Below are 18,951 nucleotides of genomic sequence, written 5' to 3' on the forward strand. Positions count from 1 at the left end.
CAGTCTTCAGATCAAAATACAGAGCATTATGTATACCCCAGAAACCCTCCTCTTGCCCTGTCTTAACACTATCTTCTTTCTTGCTGAAAGTTACTATCCTGAATTCTAAAATCATGGATTAGTTTTGCCTGTTTTTTATTTTATGTAAATGCAATCATACGTAATACACTTTTTTTCGTTCATCATTTTATAGTCCTGGAGATCAGAAGTCCAAAAGTCAGTTTCATTAGGCCTAAATCAAAGTATCAGCAGGGTTGGCTCTTTCTTGAGGTTGTGAGGGAGAATGTTTTCTTCCCTTTTTTGGCTTCCAGTGATGACCTGTATTTATGGGCTTGTGACCCCTTCTTCTCTATGATCAAAGCTTGCTTTTGTCATTATATCATCTTCTGTAGTCAGATCTTTCCCTGCCTCTACGTTTAGGGCTCACCTGCATAAAGCAGGGATAATCCCCCTATCTCAAGATCCTTAATTTAATCACATTTGCAAAATCTCTTTTGCCGTATAAGTGACATTCACAGGTTCCAGGGATTCATACGCTGGCTATCTGTGGAGGCCATTATTCAACCTGCCAAAGTGAGATCCATCCTTATTGTTGCATGTATTTGTAGCTCATTCATTCTTATTGCTGTATAGTCTTGCATTTATTTATCCATTTTTCATTACATCCAAAAGTTATTCACTCTTCCATGGATAGTCATTTGAGGATTTTTCAGTTCTGAGCTATTATGAATAGTACTGTGGAGAACATTCTTATACATGTCTTTTGGTGAGTGTATACATTGCCATTGAGTATAAACCTAAGAATGGAATTGCTAGGTTGTATGGTGTGTGTATTTTCAGTTTTAGTATTTACTGTCAAACAGTTTTCCAAAATGACTATAAAGGCACCTTTTTAATGTGTAGCATAATAATGAATTACCCTAATGATCTTAGTGGGTTGAATTTCTCAGAACACCTAAATTGTACCAAATAAGTTATGTTGCAGCAGGTATGTTGTTATTTAATTTCGTATAAGAGGAAAATAAGAGCAAAAGTAATTGCCCTTATTAACTGACACATTAGTATTACATACTCATTAGGTTATTGCTCCTTAGAAAAAATGCAAATTTTAAGTAGTTATAAGTGATATCTTGAATTAGTATGTTGTGGGAAAATCTGTGATACAATTTTTTAATTGAATTTTAAATTTGAGGTTATAACGTCATTAAAATGCATGATATTTCCTTATATAGGTTTCTAAATTATGTTTCTCCAACTCACCTATGTCCAAATGGCCATCAGGAAGAATTATCCAATTCAGATGGCATAGGCACTGACTTCCACTTTCTTCACTTGTATTTTTTTGTTGCTGTCTTCTTTTTTTCCTCTGTCCCCAGCAGTTTGACCGCAAGTCCTACCCCACCTCCTCTGTTTTTCACCATGCCCCAGGATATAAAGTGTTATGGTTAGGATCGGCCAGGGTGAAGAGAATGATAACATAAGTAGCCTCCTTTCAAACCCAAGGTATTACCACTGGTTCTTATCCTATTTCCTCAAAATAAATGAGAAGGGAAAGTAAGGAATAAGAGGAAGAAACTTTTTTTTTTTTTTTAATAAGAAACAGGGTCTCTCTATGTTTCTTTTTTCTTTCTTGCTTGCTTTTTTTTTTTTTTTTTTTTTTTTTTTTTTGAGACAGTCTCGCTCTCACCCAGGCTGGAGTGCAGTGGCACGATCTCGGCTCACTGCAAGCTCCGCCTCTTGGGTTCACGCCATTCTCCTGCCTCAGCCTCCCGAGTAGCTGGGTCTCCAGGTGCCCGCCACCACGCCCAGCTAATTTTTTTTTTTTAGTAGAGACAGGGGTTTCACTGTGTTAGCCAGGATGGTCTCGATCTCCTGACCTCGTGATCCACCTGCCTTGGCCTCCCAAAGTGCTGAGATTACAGGCGTGAGCCACCACGCCTGGCCTATGTTTCTTAATATAGATTGCAGTGGCTAGATTCCAGTATCTATTCACAGGCATAATCATAATGCACCATAGCCTCAAACTCCTGGGCTCAAGCAATCCAAAAGGAGGAAACTTTTAACTTATGATCAGTTTCTACCATAAATAAGCAACTTAGAAAAACCTTAGAATAGGGTTTCTCAAACCAAGCATTGTTAGTATTTGGGGTTGGTTAAGTCTGTGTTGTGGGACCCTATCCTGTGCATTGTAGGATTTCTAGCAGCAGAATTCGCTTATACCCAGTCAATATCATTAGCACCACTCCCCACCCTACTTCCAGTTGTGACGACCCAAAAATGTGTCCAGACATTGCCAAATGTCTCTGGGTGTTGCGGGGATAGGAGGCAAAATTGCCCCCTGTTGAAAACCACCAGCTTAGATCATCAAGGTTTTACTTTTAGGATAAGACACTTGAGGGAAAGGCTGTGAAACTGAACCTGTGTTAGAAGCAACACACAGTATCACTGCAAAAAGACTAAAAGAAATAGGTGATTTGGAAAGAAGAGGCCCAGGGTTAAAATGTGTTTCCAAGAAAGTCAAATCTTACAGGAGACTCTTGACTTCACATCTGCTGATCCCTTCACCCGATAGGACCTAGAGCAGCTATTATAAATCTCTCTACCTGCTTGCTGCTTTTCTACCTCATTGTTAGCCACACCCAGTTTGAAACAGATAAGGTATGCTATCTCATAACTAGTACATCTTTTAATAAGCATTTTTATTGTGATTAAATATACATATCATAAAATTTGCCACTTTAACCAGTTTTAAGTGTTCAATTCTGTGGCATTAAGTATTTTCATACTATTTTGCAACCACCACCACCATCCATCTACAGAACTCTTCATCTTCCCAAACTGAAATTCTGTGTTCATTAAACAATAACCCCCCATTACCTCCTCTCTCCTCAGCCTCTGGTAACCACCTTTCAGTCTCTATGAATTGACTACTCTAGATATCTAAATAGATTCATTCTTATTTCATTTACCATAATGTCTTCAAGGTTCATTCATATTGTAGCATGCATTAGAATTTCTTTTCTCTTAAAGGCCGAATATGCCATTGTATGTATATATCATATTTTGTTTATCCATTCATCCATTGATGGACACTGGATTGCTTCTGCTTTTTGGCTCTTGGGAATAATGCTTCTGTGAACATGGGTATACAAATAGCTGTTTGAGTCGTAATAGGCTTGTTATTTTTGAGTGCACAGATCTGTATATTCGCAATTGAAATAGGGAAAGTCTTTATATACATATAAAAATAATTTATAATACAATAAGTCCTCAATGTTGTTGATAGGTTCTTGGAAACTGCGAGTTTAAGAAAAACAACATACAATGAAACCAATTTTACCATAGGTGAATTGATATAAATAAGAGTTAAGTCCCTATGGCATATATTTCTGGTCACAAAAACATTACCAAATTTCTAATGAAGACCCAAAACATTTCTAAAATTAAACACTGAGATTAATGTGAACTTTATATACATTTAAAAAGGATAAAAACAAGTAAGAATTGGCCAGACATGGTGACTTACGCCAGTAATCTCAACACTGGGAGGTCGAGGTGGGCAGATGGCTTGACCTCAGGAGTTCGGAACCAGCCTGGATAATATGGTGAAACCCCATCTCTACAAAATTACAAAAAATAGCCAGAGGTGGTGGCTTGCACCTGTAGTCCCAGCTACTCGGGAGCCTGATGTGGGAGGATCCCTTGAGCCTGGGAGGTCGAGGCTGCAGTGAGCCATGATCATGCTACTGCACTCCAGTCTGGGCAACAGAGCAAAATCCTATCTCAAAAAAGATATATATTATCCAGCCCCAAATGTTTATGGGGTGGTTATTGATAGACCCTGCATTAAACAATCCCACAGTTGGTGCTGTAGTGAGCTGTGATGGTACCACTGCATTCCATCCTGGGTGACAGAATGAGACCCTGTCTCAAAAAAAAAGTAAAAATTATTTACCCAATATTTGGCAAATCAGTGAGTAACAGTGGTTGTAGTGGTAGTGGGTTAAATCAAGGAATAACTGTTTGGGAAGTGAAAATTGTAAGGAGCACCTCCTACTACCATGCAGTTCAAAAACAAAAAATAAGAAAGCTGGCTGAGTGCTTTCATATTGCATCATTTATTGTGCATTTGTATGATCATATACTTTACAAATTTTTGTTTTACAATAATTTGTATTCATTTGTTTTTCAGTCTGCTTAGTTCAGTGTCTTGAGTAGCTAGAGCCTATCCCAGCAACTCAGGGAGCAAGGTGGGAGCCAGCCCTGGACAGGATGCCTTTTCATCGCAGTTTGTACTCTCACAGCACACACACTGGTACTGGGACCATTTAGCTGTACCAGTTCACCTAATATGTACATCTTTGGAATTGAGAAGAAACCAGAGTACCCAGAGAAAACTCATGCAGATATGTGGAGGACATGCAAAATTCACACGGACAGTGTCCCTGGTTTGTAAATAATTGTTTCTCATCAACATTATAATGAAATTACAGGCTGGGCGTGGTGGCTTACGCCTGTAATCCCAGCACTTTGGGAGGCCGAGGCGGGCGGATCACGAGGTCAGGAGATCGAGACCATCCTGGCCAACATGGTGAAACCTCGTCTCTGCTAAAATACAAAAAATTAGCCAGGCTTGGTGGTGTGCACCTGTATCCCAGCTACTTAGGAGGCTGAGGCGGGGGATTTGCTTGAACCGGGAAGGTGGAAGTTGCAATGAGCCAAGGTCGCACCACTGCACTCCAGCCTGACAACAGAGCAAGACTTCGTGTCAAAAAACAAACAAAAAAAGAAATTACATTAGTTAAGGACCTGCAATATGTGATATGAACAGTGAGGATCAACTCTTTTTGTAATAGTTTTTTTACATATGTTATTTCATTTGTTTATTTCCTCTGTGAGGGTAAGTATTGATAGTCTAGTCATAGACTGGTAACACAGGCACACCATTAAAAAGAATAGACATATAGTATGCAGTATTTTGTTTTACTTATGAAACTCCATATTTTATGTATGATGTATTGAGTATGAAGAATAGTACATACTGTTTCCTTTTAATTGTATGTTTCTTGCCTTTGTATATTTTATATGAATAGCACTTGTCACTAACATAGAAAGTAGTAGAGGTGGAAGAGGGAGACTTGCCAGAATAAGTTTTTAATGTGAATCAGATATTTTTATTAGGAATTGGGAGTGGAAGGAGAGAGAGAGTATTAGAAGGTATGTGTGCAGCAAAGGATGGAGAAACTGTCCTTGTTAACGCATCTAAGGATCCTCCAATTACTGGGGAAAACATACCAGGCTCAAAATGGTCTGATTTTGCAAATACCTTCTAATACGTTTGTTTCTTTTGTTGTGCCTATAAAAGATGCCATTAACTTCATATTTATGTCACTAATAAACTTCTAGAATCCATGTAGTAGGGTGTAGTAGTGTGGTTAAGCTATGAAGAACAATGGTATTTATTTCTGAAACACTTATTTGGTATATTACATAGGATAGAGTATATTTTCTAAGTCAAATAGTGTTAGGTTTTCTAAGCCAAATAGTGTTGGTTTTCATGTGCAGTTGCCTTACACATATACTAGTAGCCCTTACAAAATTTGGTGTGTCTTTATTATAAACATGTGGTAAGTGAGGAAACTAAGATTCCAAGAAATTAAGTACAGTTGGCCCTCTGTGTCTTGGGGTTCCACATCCATAGATTTGACCAACCATGGGTTGATGGATTGAAAACATTTGGGGAAAAAACAATAATAACCCAACAATGAAATAGTATAAATTTAAAAAATAATATAACAATATTTATATATTATTTACATCATATTAGATATTATAGTCTAGAGATAATTAGCATTCTTGGGTTTTGGATTTTGGTATCCTTGGGGTATCCTGGAACCAATCCCTGGTGGATAACAAGGGATGACTATAATATAATATCTAACAAGTGAAGGATTTGAACCCCAATATAAGTAATTATGAAAACTATTTTTCTTCTACTAGAAGTTTTTTCCCCAAAAATACTCAGAAATACTGGAATAGACACTAAAATAAATGACCTTTATTTGAAGATCTTATAAGCCTGCCCCAAGGATAGCAAAATTGTGCTTTTGCAAGGTAATTGTAGAACTCATTTTAAGGAAGCAAGAGGTAATGTCTGGTACTATTTTCAGCTCCCTTTTTCTGTCCACTGTTGTCTAAATGATTCACTCAGTGTTATGCAGAATATGAGAAGTTATTTTATAAAGTTGATTTGTGGTGTGGACTTTATATAGGTCTTTTCTTTTGGTCAAAATACTAAAGAAAGCTTATAGAAAAAGTGACCTGGTGTCAGGTTTTTAGTTTCATCCTTATCCAAATGTTGCAGAATTTTGGAATCTTTTGGAGTAAACTTTCTCTTAAAAACAAGCCCATCCCCTTTAGTACAGTGGTGAGTAAAAATAAAATAAAACCAAGGCCAAATTGCATTTTTTTAATTGCAAGGTCCCTGTTTTCCGTATCCCAGTAACAAACTTACTGTTGTACAAATAGGAAATAACATCTAGTAGCTACTTTAGCAATGGACGTGGCAAAATAAATAAATTAGTTGCTATGGCTCATTATTTAGGATTGAAATGAGCCATAGCTACTATAAATGAAATTGAGGACCATGTTCATAATTTGAAATTAAGGATCATGATCTCATTGGTACTGATGAGTTAGCAGCTATCAATATATGAGGATAACCCTTGGAGAAATAACTATTTTAGGAATTATTTTACACAGAATTCTAGTCATGCTGCCTTGGAAGTTAGGCAACTACAATTCCTCACTTTGTAGCTTTATTGATTCTCTTCTGAAGCTTGGAGGAGCCTCCTAACTTGCCTTGCTGCCAGTCCTTCCTTGTCCCAGTCTGTCCTTCACATTGCCACCAGTATTATTTTTCTGAAATACAAAAGCGAAAATGAGGCTTCTCTGCTCCTTGGTGATCATAGTATAAAGTCCAAACTCTTAAGTATTACATAAAAAGTATGTTTCGCAGCACACCTCAACTTTGTTTTCTGTAATCTCTTAATCATAATGAAATCTGGGCCAAATAATGCTATCACTTGAACTACTTTTGTGCATGCTTCCTCCCAACTCTGGAGTAACCTTTTCCCATCTTTACCTGGCAAACTTCAGACCATACCTCAAGACCCACCTTAAATTCCCACCTTAAATTTTAGCTCCTATATGAAGTTTTCTCTGATGCTTTTGTGTGTAATCACTCTTTCTTTGATTATCTACATGTGTGATAGATATTTCTATTTTTGAATTCTTCCTAGCATATTATAATTTATTTGTTGACAAATCTATTTCTATTATAGTGGGAGCTTCTAGAGGACAGGGACCATATAATTATCCTCTCAGTATCCTAGTAACTGACACAGTAAAGGTTTTTGCACTTGAAATTACAAGTATCTGCTTGTGGTTAGCCCTCTGTTCACCTGATATTCCATACCATTTGTTCTTAGAACTACTATACAATACATAATAGGAACTTGGTAAATATTTGATGGTGATAATGGAAAAGAAGAAAAAATTGCATTTCATATGCTGTGTTTAAGAAGAAAGGTCTAGACCAGGCATGGTGGTTTACATATGTAATCCCAGTGCTTTGGAAGGCTGAGGCAGGAAGATCACTTGAGCCCAGGAGCTTCAGGCTGCAGTGAGCTATGATTGTACCACACTCTAAACTAGATAACAGAGTGAGACTCTGTCTCTAAAAAAAGAAAAGAAAGGTACGTGAACAAACCATTTAAGAAAAACTCAGGAATACAGCATTTCAATATTGAAAAGGTTGAAATTATCAGAAGAAATTTATTTTTTTTTTTGGCATAGCATTCTCTAGTTCTAGAAATAAAAGATAACAAGATGTTTTCCACATGGGTAGCTAGCGAAACAGAAGCACCTTAAGATATTTCAAGCAGGCCAGGCTCAGTGGCTCACGCCTGTAATCCCAGCACTTTGAGAGGCTGAGGCAGGCAGATCATCTGAGGTCAGGAGTTCGAGACCAGCCTGGCTAACATGGTGAAACCCTGTTTCTACTAAAAATACAAAAATTAGCCGGGCTTGGTGGCGGGTGCCTGTAATCCCAGCTACTCAGGAGGCTGAGGCAGGAGAATCACTTGAACCCAAGAGGTGGAGGTTGCAGTGAGCTGAGATCGTGCCATTGCACTTCAGCTTGGGCAACAAGAGCAAAACTCTGTCTCAAAAAAAAAAGATACTTCAAGCAAAAAGTGATTTAATATAGGGATTAGGTAACAAAATTACAAGAAGAACTGGAGGAGCAAAAAATGTAAGGCAGGCAGTATTGCCCAGATATGAAGAATTGTGAGAACTCCTTTGATCATCTGTAACTTTCAGTCATGCCAGAACCTTTTTTTTTTTTTTTTTTTTTTTTTTTTTTTTTTTTTTTGAGACAGCGTCTCACTTAGGCTGAAGTGCAGTGGCTTGACCATAGCTCACTGCAGTCTCTTCTGCCCCAGTAGCTGGGACTACGGGTGTGCGCCACCATGCCTGGCTATTTTTTTCAGTAGAGATAGGCTTTCACCATGTTGCCCAGGCTGGTCTCGAACCCCTGGGCTCAAGCGATCCTCCCATCTTGGCCTCCCAAATTGTTGGGATTATAGGCATGACCCACTGCACCCAGACAGAGCCTTTTCACTGCATAAAAAATCACCTTGGCCAGGCATAGTGGCTTACGCCTATAATCCCAGCGCTTTGGAGGGCCAAGGCAGATGGATTGCTTGAGCCCAGGAGTTCAAGACCAGCCTGGGCAACATGGCAAAATCCCGTCTCTACAAAAAATACAAAAAGTAGTTGGCGTTGTGGCATGTGCCTGTAGTTTCATGCTACTTGGGAGGCTGAGGTGGGAGAATCACTTGACCCCAGGAGTTTGAGGCTGCAGTAAGCTGAGATCATGCCACTGCACTCCATCCTGGGTGACAGAGCAAGACCCTGTCTCAAAAAAAACCTCAAAATTTAGCAGCTTAAAACAACAATCATTATCTCTTACGATTCTGATAATTGAATGAGCTCAGCTGAGCAGTTCTTCATATGATATATGATTTAATTTGAGGGATTAATTAAAAGGTCCAAGATGGCTAACTTGTATGACTGTTAGCTGGTACTATCAGGTGGGATCTCAGGTGGGGTGGTCAATTGCAGCACCCTGATTTTCCTCCATGTGGCTTGAGCTTTCTTTAGCTTAGTGGGATTCTAAGAATGAACATCTCAAGAGTGTTCCTAGGGGGAAGGAAGTAGAAACTGCTAGTCCTCCTAAGTGCTGGGCTCAGAAGTCCCAAAACAGCTCCTCCATCACATTCTGTTGGTCAGAACAATTGCAGGGCCAGTCCAGATTCAAGGGGAGAAGATATAAGCATATAGAATGGGGACAAATGTTGAAAACCATCTTTGGAGACTAGCTACCACACCTGTTTGCACAGGTTCTTCCCTGCTCTGAAGTGCTCTTTTCCTGGCAAACCTTTATTCATACTGCAAGATGCAACTTACAATTCAGTACCCATGTAGAGCTTTTTCTGTCATCTCCAGATTACAGTCAGTAGTCTTTTCCTCTTATAGTCTGTGCCTGTTGTATATATTTCTATTTTTATGTCCATCATTCCTTATTTATTTGCTTAGATATTTTTCTGTCGGAGTGTCCAGGGAAAAGTAACTGTGTTGTCACCAACTCTGTCTCTAGTAACTGCAACAGTGAAGGTATTTGCAGTTGAACTTTTAAGTATCTGCTTCTGGTCAGTACTAATTTCACCTAGAGTACCATACCATCTGTTCCTAGAGCTTCACCCTGAGGCCATTTAAAACACAAAAGATAGTGAATATTCAGTGGGAATAATGGAAAAGGAGAAAAAAATGTATTTCAAATACTCTTTAGGAAGAAAGGACCATATATGGAAACATTTAATTAAAAATTTCAGGAAAATTGATATTTCAGTCTTGAAAGGTTTAAACTTACCTGGGAAAATAATTCTTCCGGCATAGCACATTTTCTGATTCTAGGAATGCCAGATAAAATGTTATGCCATATAATTGATGAGAAAAATGGAAGTCATCTGTGATATTTTAAGTAAGGAGGGATTTAATGGACAAAAGTAGATGATGAAATTGTTAGAAGGGCTGGTGGAGCAAAAAGAGGTGGTGTTGCCCAGAAATGAGGAAGTATAGTAAGCTACTTCTTCCTCTGGAGCCAGTAGTCATCTGCAGAATTTGACTCATACAACAACCCATACTACACGATGACTTTAACAGAGTTGTTCTCCTCTGTCGCCCATGCAGCCAATGCTGCCACTATAAGGATCCAATGTCCAGCTGCTACCTAGGTTCTACAGGAGCCTACTCTTATGACAGTTGGGTACCATAGCCTGCTGCTACCACCGCTACCTGAGCCAGAAGATTGTTTCCATGTTGTTTAGCTTTTCAATCTTTTGCAAATGCCTACAGTTGACAGAACCCTAACAGGAACCCTGTGAGGCAGAGCAAGATGACTGAATCTTCCTCACCAATCATCCTCCCCACAGGAACACCAAATTGAACAACTATCCACACAAAAAAAGCACCTTCATAAGAACCAAAAATCAGGTCAGTGATCACAATACCTGGCTTTACCTTTTTATTACTTAAAGGCACTTAAGAGGGTAGGAAAGATTCCCTTCTGTCCCATGATGTGTCTAGAAATGTCATCTGGGAGCTAGCGCCTGGAATGGTGGCCTCAAGACTCCTCCTGGTGTCCCGTCCTACTGTGGCTGACCAAACAAAGTCCTCTTTATTCTTTCATCTCCTCTCAAGCAGAAGGAAGGGGTCTCCCGGAGCTGTGCTGCCTTGGGTTAGGGGAGGGGTGGTGCAAGTATTCCCTTGACTGCTCAGCTGGCATCTCACTGGGTTGCATGCTCTTGAAGTTCACTGACTCCAAGCCCAGTACAGCATGAAGACTTGCCCAAGAATTGCAGCCCTTGCGGCCTAGACTGAGTTGTCAACCCCTCCCTCCTCTATCGCCTGTCAGCACCACATGGCGTGGAGAGAGAATATGTGTGCTGTAGAGGGGACAGCACAGTGATTACGGGACTTTGCATTGAATGAGTTGCAGAGTCACGTCACAGCAGAAAGCAACACTGGGCAGAATTCAGCCAGTGCCCACAGAGGGAGCATTTACATGAACTCCAGTCTGAAGGGAATTGCCCACCACAGGGGTTGGAACCTGTGTTCTGGCAAGCCTTGCCACTGCAAGCTAAAGGGCTCTGGGGTTCTAAATAAACTTGAAAGGCAGCTTAGGCCACAAGGACTGCAGTTCCTGGGTGAGTCTGCATGCTGTACTGGACTTGGAGCCAGTAGGCTTGGTGGTATGCAACCCAGTGAGACACCAGCTGGGCAGCAAAGGGAATGCTTGCACCATCCCTCCCCCAACCCAAGGCAATGCAGCTCTAGGCTTCTTTCTTCCGCTTGAGAGGAGAGGAAAGAATAAAGAGGACTTGGTCTTGCAACCTGGATACCACCTCAGCCACAGAATAGGACATAAGGCAGATTCCTGAAGACCCCATTTTAAGCCCTAACTCCTAGATGACATTTCTAGACACACCATGAACCAGAAAGGAACCCTCTGCCTTGAAGGGAAAGGCTGAGTTCTGGCAGGATTCATCACCTGCTGACTAAGGAGCCCTTGGGCTGTGAAAAGGAAGCAGCGGGTACCCAGGCAATAGTCACCATAGGCCTCGAATGAGACTCAGAGACATGCTGACCTTAGATGTTAGCCAGCACATTCTCAGCTGTGGTGGCTACAGGGAAGAATCCCTGCTTGAAAAAAGGAGGTGGGAGAGTAAAGAGGACTTTGCCTTGCAGCTTTAAGTACCAGCTTGGCCAAAGTGGGGTAGAGCACCAAGCAGGCTCTTGGGTTCCCCGATTCCAGGCTTTGGCTTGTGGAAGGCATTTCTGGACCTGCCCTGGACCAGAGGAGAGTCCACTGCCCTGAAGGGAGAGTCCCAGGCCTGGCAGCATTCACCACAAGTTGACTGCAGAGCCCTTGGGTCTTGAATGAACATTGGAGGTAGACAAGCGGTACTTCCTGTGGGTCTGGGGCAGTGGTGGCCATGGAAAAAGACCCCTCTGCTTGTAGAAAGAGGGAAGAGAGAAGAACTTTGTCTTGTGGCTTGGATGCCAGTTCAGCTGCAGTAGCATAGAACACCAGGTAGATTCCTAAGATTTCAAAATCCAGGTCTTGGTTCTCAGATGGCATCTCTGAACCTGCCCAGGAGTTGGGGTGGGGGATGGGGAGAGAACTTGCTGCCCCGAAGGGAAGGATACAAGGCTGACTTTGCCATCTGCTGATGGTAGAGCCCCAGGGCCTTGAACAAACATAGGTGGTAGCTAGGCAGTGGTTATCATGGGCCTTGGGCAAGGACCAGTGCTGTGCTGGCTGCAGGTCTGACCCAGCATAGTCCCAGTGGTGGTAGTCACAGGGGTGCTTGTGTCACCCCTCCCCCGGCTCCACGTAGCTCAGCATAGAGAGAAACTACATTGGTTTGGGAGAAACTAAGGGAAGAGAACAAGAGTCTTTGCCTGGTAATCCAGATAATTCTGGAACTTATCTAAAACCACCACGTTACTGGGCTTGGAGTGCCCCTTAATGCAAATATGGCTGCGGTGACAAAAGACTTAGATCATAACACCCAAGTTCCTTCAAATACTTGGAAAACCTTCTCCAGAAGAAAGTTTGAAAGCTAGGGCCTGAAATAGGGGTACAAACAAGTCAGAACTGTGAACACTACAATAAACTCTTCAATGCCCAGACACTGACCTCCACAAGCATCAAGACCCTCCAAGAAAACATGCCCTCACCAAACAAACTAAATAAAGCACCAGTGACCAATCACAGAGAGACAAGATAATGTGATCTTTCAGACAGACAATTCAAAATAGCTGTTTTGAGGAAATGCAACAAAATTTAAGATAACGCAGAGAAAGAATTCAGAATTCTATCAGATAAACTAAACAAAGAGGTTGAAATAAAAAGAAGCAGAAATTCTGGAGTTGAAAAATGTGATTGATATATTGAAGAATGTATCAGCCTTAACAGCAGAATTTATCAAGCAAAAGAATTAGTAAGCTTGAAGACAAGCTATGCACAGAGGAGACAAAAGGAAACAATAAGAAAGAATGAAGCACACCTGCAAGATCTAGATTTGCCCTCAAAAGGACAAATTTAAGAATTATTGGCTCTTGACTACCTTAAGACATTTAAAAATGAAACTCCTAATGGTCAGAGATAAAGTAAGAATCATAAAAGCAGCCGGAGAAAAGAAACAAATATTAATAACACACAGCTCAGCTCTAGTATGTCTCCAGCAGACTTTTTAGTGGAAACTGAACAGCCCAGGAGAGAGTGGCATGATGTATTTAAAGTGCTGAAGGAAAAAAAATATTTTAGCCTAGAATAGTATATCCAGCGAAAATGTCCTTCAAATGCAAAGGGAAGAAAAGACATTCCTGGCCGGCGTGGTGGCTCCTGCCTGTAATCAAAGGATTTTGGGAGGCCGAAGCAGGCAGATTACCTGAGGTCAGGAGTTCAAGACCAGTCTGGCCAAGATGGCAAAACCCCATCTCCACTAGAAATACAAAAATTAGCTGTAGTCCCAGCTACTCAGGAGGCTGAGGCAGGAGAATTGCTTGAACCCTGGAGGTGAAGGCTGCAGTGAACCACGATCATGCCACTGTACTCCAGCCTAGGCGACAGAGTGAGACTCTGTCTCAAAAAAAAAAAAAAAAAAAAAATTCCCAGACAAAAACTGAGGGATTACATCAACATCAACACCTACAAAAAATACCAAAGGGAATTTCTCAATCTGAAATAAAATGACATTAATGAACAATTTAAAAAGTCATCTGAAGGTACAAAACTTACTGGTAATAGTAGTCCACAGACAAACACAGAATATAGTAACACTATAAACTGTGGTATTTAAACTACCCATATGTTAAGTAGAAAGACAAAAAGATGAACCAATAAAAAATAATAACTTTTCAAGACATAGACAGCACAATAAGATAAATAGAAACAATAAAAAGTTAAAAATTTGGGTACAGAGTTAAAGTTATTAGTTTTCTCTTTGTTTATGAAATCAGTGTTAATTTGTCATCAGTTTAAAATAATGGATTATCAGACATTATTTGCAAGCCTCCTGGTAACCTCAAATTTTAAAATATGGAAAAGATACACAAAAAATGAAATTGAAACAACCACCAAAGAAAATCACCTTCACTGAAAGGAAGACAAGAAGGAAGAAAAGAACGAAGACCAGAAAACAAATAACAAAATGGTAGGACTATGGCCTTACTTATCAATAATAATATTGAATGTAAATGGATGAAACCCTCCAATCAAAAGACATAGAATAACTTAATGGATTAAAAAAAAAAGACCAGGCTGGGTACTGTGACTCACACCTAGAATCCCAGCACTTTGGGAGGCCAAGGCTAGAGAATCACTGGAGTGCAGGAGTTTTAGACTAGCCTGGACAACATAATGACACCTCCTCTCTACAAAAGTTAAAATTAGCTGGGCATGGTGGCACTTGCCTGTGGTCCCAGCTACTTGGGAGACTGAAGTGGGAGGATCACTGGAGCATGGGAAGTCAAGGCTGCAGTGAGCTGTGATCACACCACTGCACTCCAATCTAGGGAACAGAGCAAGATCCTGTCTCAAGAACCAACCCCTGCCTGCCCCTCCCCCAACACACACACACAAGCAAATAAGACCCAATAATCTTTTACTTACAAAAAGGACATAGAATGAAAATAAGGATGCACATAGACTGAAAATAAAGACACCATAGGCTGAAAATACACACACATAGAGTGAAAATAAAGGGATGGGGAAAGATTTTTCATGCAAATGGAAGCCAAAAAGCACAGGAGTAGCTATACATCCATGAGACACAATAGATTTCCAGACAAAAACTATAAAAGGAGACAAAGAGGTCATTATATAATGAAAAAAGGGTTGATTCAGCAAGAGGATATGACAATTATATATGCACCCAACACTGGAGCAGCTAGGTATATAAAGCAAATATTATTAGAGCTAAAGGAGAGATAGACCCCAATAAAATGATACCTGGACATGTCAACACCCCCGCTTTCAGGACTGGATGGATCAGCTGACAGAAAGTCAACAAAGAATTATCGGACTTAACCTGCACTATAGACCTTATGGACCTAATAGATATTTACAGAACATTTCATCCAGTGCCTGCAAAATACATTCTTCTCCTCAGAAGATGGATCATTCTTAAGACACATCATATGTTAGGTCACAAAACAAGTCCCAAGAAATTCAAAAATATTGAAGTAATATCAAGCATCTTCTCTGATCACAATGGAATAAAACTAGAAATCAATAACGAGAAATTTTGGAAATGGTTATACAAACACATGGAAATTAAACAATAGTGGCCACTATGACCAACTATATGCCAATAACTTGGAAAACTTAGAAGAAATGGATAAACTCCTAGACATATATAACCTACCAAGATTGAACCATAAAGAAAGTCAAAACCTGGACAGACCAATAACAAGTAATGAAACCAAAGCTGTAATTAAAAGTTTCCCAGCAAAGAAAAACATGGGACCCAATGGCTTCACTGCCGAATTCTGCCAAACATTTGAAGAACTAATACCAAACCTACTCAAACCATTCTGAAAAATAGAAGAGGGAATACATCCAAATTCATTCTAAAGGCCAATATTACCGTTACCAAAACCAGACAAAGACACTTCAAAAAAAGGAAACTACAGGCGAATATCTCTGATGAACATTGATGCAAAAATCCTCAATGAAATACAAGCAAACTGAGTTCAACAAAACACTAAAAAGATCATGCATCATAAGCAAGTGGGATTTATCCCAGGGATGCAAAGATATTTCAACATATGCAGATCAATCAATGTGATACATCATGTCAACAGGATGGACAAAATCCATATAGGAAAAAATCTAATAATCTAATTTAAAAATGGGCAAAAGATTTGAGTAGACATTTCTCAAAAGACATACAAATAGCAAACAGGCATATGAAAAGGTGCTTGACATCATTGATCATCAAAGAAATGCAAATCAAAACTATAATAAGATGTCATCTCACCAGTTAAAATGGCCTTTTTCCAAAAGTCAGGCAATAACAAATGCTGGAGAGGATGTGGAGAAAAGGGACCCCTTGTACAATGTTGGTGAGAGTGTAAATTAGTAAAACCATTTTGAAGAACAGTTTGGAGATTCTTCAAAAAACTAAAAGTGGAACTTCCATAGGATCCGGCAATCCCATTGCTATGTATATACCCAAAAGAAAGGAAGTCAGTATATCAAAGACATTTCGGCACTCTCATGTTTATTGCAGGACTGTTCACAGTAGCCAAGATTTGGAAGCAACCAAATTGCCCACCAGCAGATGAATGGATAAAGAATATGGTATATATACAAAATAGAGTAGTATTCAGCCACAAAAAAGAACGACATCCTGTCATTTGTAGCAACATGGTTGGAATTGGTGGTCATTATGTTAAGTGAAATAAGCCAGTTGGAGAAAGACAGAGTTTACATATTCTCACTTATTTGTGGGAGCTAAAAATTAAAACAATTGAACTCACATAGATTGAGAGTAGAATAATGACTGCCAAAGACTGGAGAGGGTAGTGGGAGAGGGAGTGGGGAAGTGGGTATGGTTAATGGATACAAAAATATAGTTAGATAGAATGAATAAGATCTAGTATTTGATAGCCCAACAGGGTGACTGCAGTCAACAATAATTGTACGTTTAAAAACAAGAGTGTAATTGTATTGTTTGTGACACAAAAGATAAATGCTTGAGATGATGGATACCCATTTACTCTGATGTGATTATTACATATTGTATGCCTGTATTAAAATATCTCATGTACCCCATAAATATATACACCTACTATATACCTGCAAACATTAAAAACAAACCAAAATAAAAACAGGAACCCTGCTGGCAAGGGAGTCTAAGGAAATTTCTGTGTTGCCTAGGCCCTGCAATACAGTAAAAGGGTAGGCAGAGATGATGCTGAACGCATCACAATATCTGGAACATAGCATTATAAATATAGTTTATGAAAGAAATATAGAGACAAAGAAATTTGTCTCTAATGCTTTTAAATATTTCACACAATAAATAAGATCTTCGGTAACTTTCAGCCTTAATATTTTTACGAATAAATTAGAAAAGCTGGAGGGAACTTCCTCAACTTGGTAAAGAACATTTCAAAAAACCTACAGCTAACATGCCTAGTGGTAAGAAACCTGATCCTTTCCCACTGAGATCAGGAAGAAGGCAAGGATGTTCCCTCTCACTACACCTTTTCAGCATTGTTGTGGAAGTACTAGCTAAAGCAATGAGACTTTTAAAAAATTATTTTAAAAAATTAGAAAAGTTACCTGACAAGGCAGTCTTTCAAAGGTACAAAAGTAGAAAGATCTTTGAGCCTATTTGACAGAGGAGTAAAGTGTATATGTGCACATACACATAGGTGTGTGTGTAAGTGAATTACACACACTATATATAGTATATTGTATGACAAAAAGAATACTGTGGTTTGTGAAAATGGAATTTGTTTGTTTGTTTTTGCCAACCAATCACTCTATGATTTTGGTAGAACACTGGTAGAATTCTGAAAGTTGAAATACAGCTTCATTAATGTTTATTAGGCATTGGCACTGTGCTGGAAACTAGGGACACACAGATGCAAATTATACACCTCAATTCAGTAAATGTTTATTAATTATCTGTCCACTAGATACTAGGTCTACCAAGATGAATTAAGACCAGATTTATTTCTGCGAGGTCCTCATAATCCAGTGAGAAAGACTGATAAGCAAATGATTATAAGATTGTGATAAGTATATTGATAAATTGAAAGTATGACCACAAGAAAAATATTGAACGGTAAAATTTTAAAATTTAAGTGACAAGAAACTTGGAGGTTACTTAAAATTACCCAAGAAGATGTCATGTCTAGGGGAAAAAAAAAAAGTTGACTCTGGAATGAAAAACATCTTGGGCAGTTAGAGTTGAGGAATTTGGGGTTCTTAAGTGTGTATAGAATGGTCACTTCGGGAAATACAGAAAGATTTTTTTTAAAACTCATCTGTAATCTCACCACACAGTTCCCCATAACATTTTGATATATCTCTTTCTTAATCCAAGGGCATCTCTTTTTAAAAATGGAAATAATGTAAAAAAAAAGAGGCCTAAAAGTCCACAAAAAAGTGACAGGTTGCGTGTATATTAGAAGTTATTCAGGGAAAAGAGAGAGAGAAAGAGAGAGAGACCCATTTGGGCCAGGTATTTTAAACTTCAAAATATACACCTGAATGCAATAACTTCCCAATTCTCATTTCTCTACTATTGTTTGCCCTTCACCATCTACCCAGTCACACAATCAGAACCATCCACCTACAGCCAGAATACTCTGTAAAACAATCTAATTTGTTAATCCCTTGGATTGAAATACTTTAATAGCTCCTCATGGATTTTGGTATCGAGTATCAGTTTCTTACTTCAGCACAGACAGCCCTTCTCCGTCTAGCTCCCACCCACCTCACCAATGTGACCTGCCCTCCTGCTCCCCACAGTTCTCTAGCCACATTAAAATGTTTGTAATTGCATAAATGCGTAGTAGTAGTCTCCAATCATCAGTATCTTTTTACCTGCTCTTTTCTCTATCTAGAACGTCATTACTCATCCCTACATTTTCTCTGTTTAATTGCTTCTCCTCTAAAACTCAATTCAAGGATTACCTTTCAAGATGCTGCAGTCTATTCTGTTGCCCCACTATACCATGCACATGCTATCTAACAGCATTTGCTATACTGTTCTGCATTATTGATGAATGTTTCTCTTAATT

At 39.3% G+C, this 18,951-nt stretch overlaps 1 protein-coding gene across 1 annotated transcript in view; it reads right to left on the reverse strand.

Annotated features, from left to right (window-relative positions):
- LOC126949874 (uncharacterized) overlaps positions 1-18,951 on the reverse strand; it is a 66,018-nt gene that overhangs the window by 20,933 nt on the left and 26,134 nt on the right. The window lies entirely within an intron of this gene.

The sequence above is a fragment of the Macaca thibetana genome, chromosome 1 (genome assembly GCF_024542745.1).
Source record: "Macaca thibetana thibetana isolate TM-01 chromosome 1, ASM2454274v1, whole genome shotgun sequence".
Lineage (NCBI taxonomy): Eukaryota > Metazoa > Chordata > Mammalia > Primates > Cercopithecidae > Macaca > Macaca thibetana.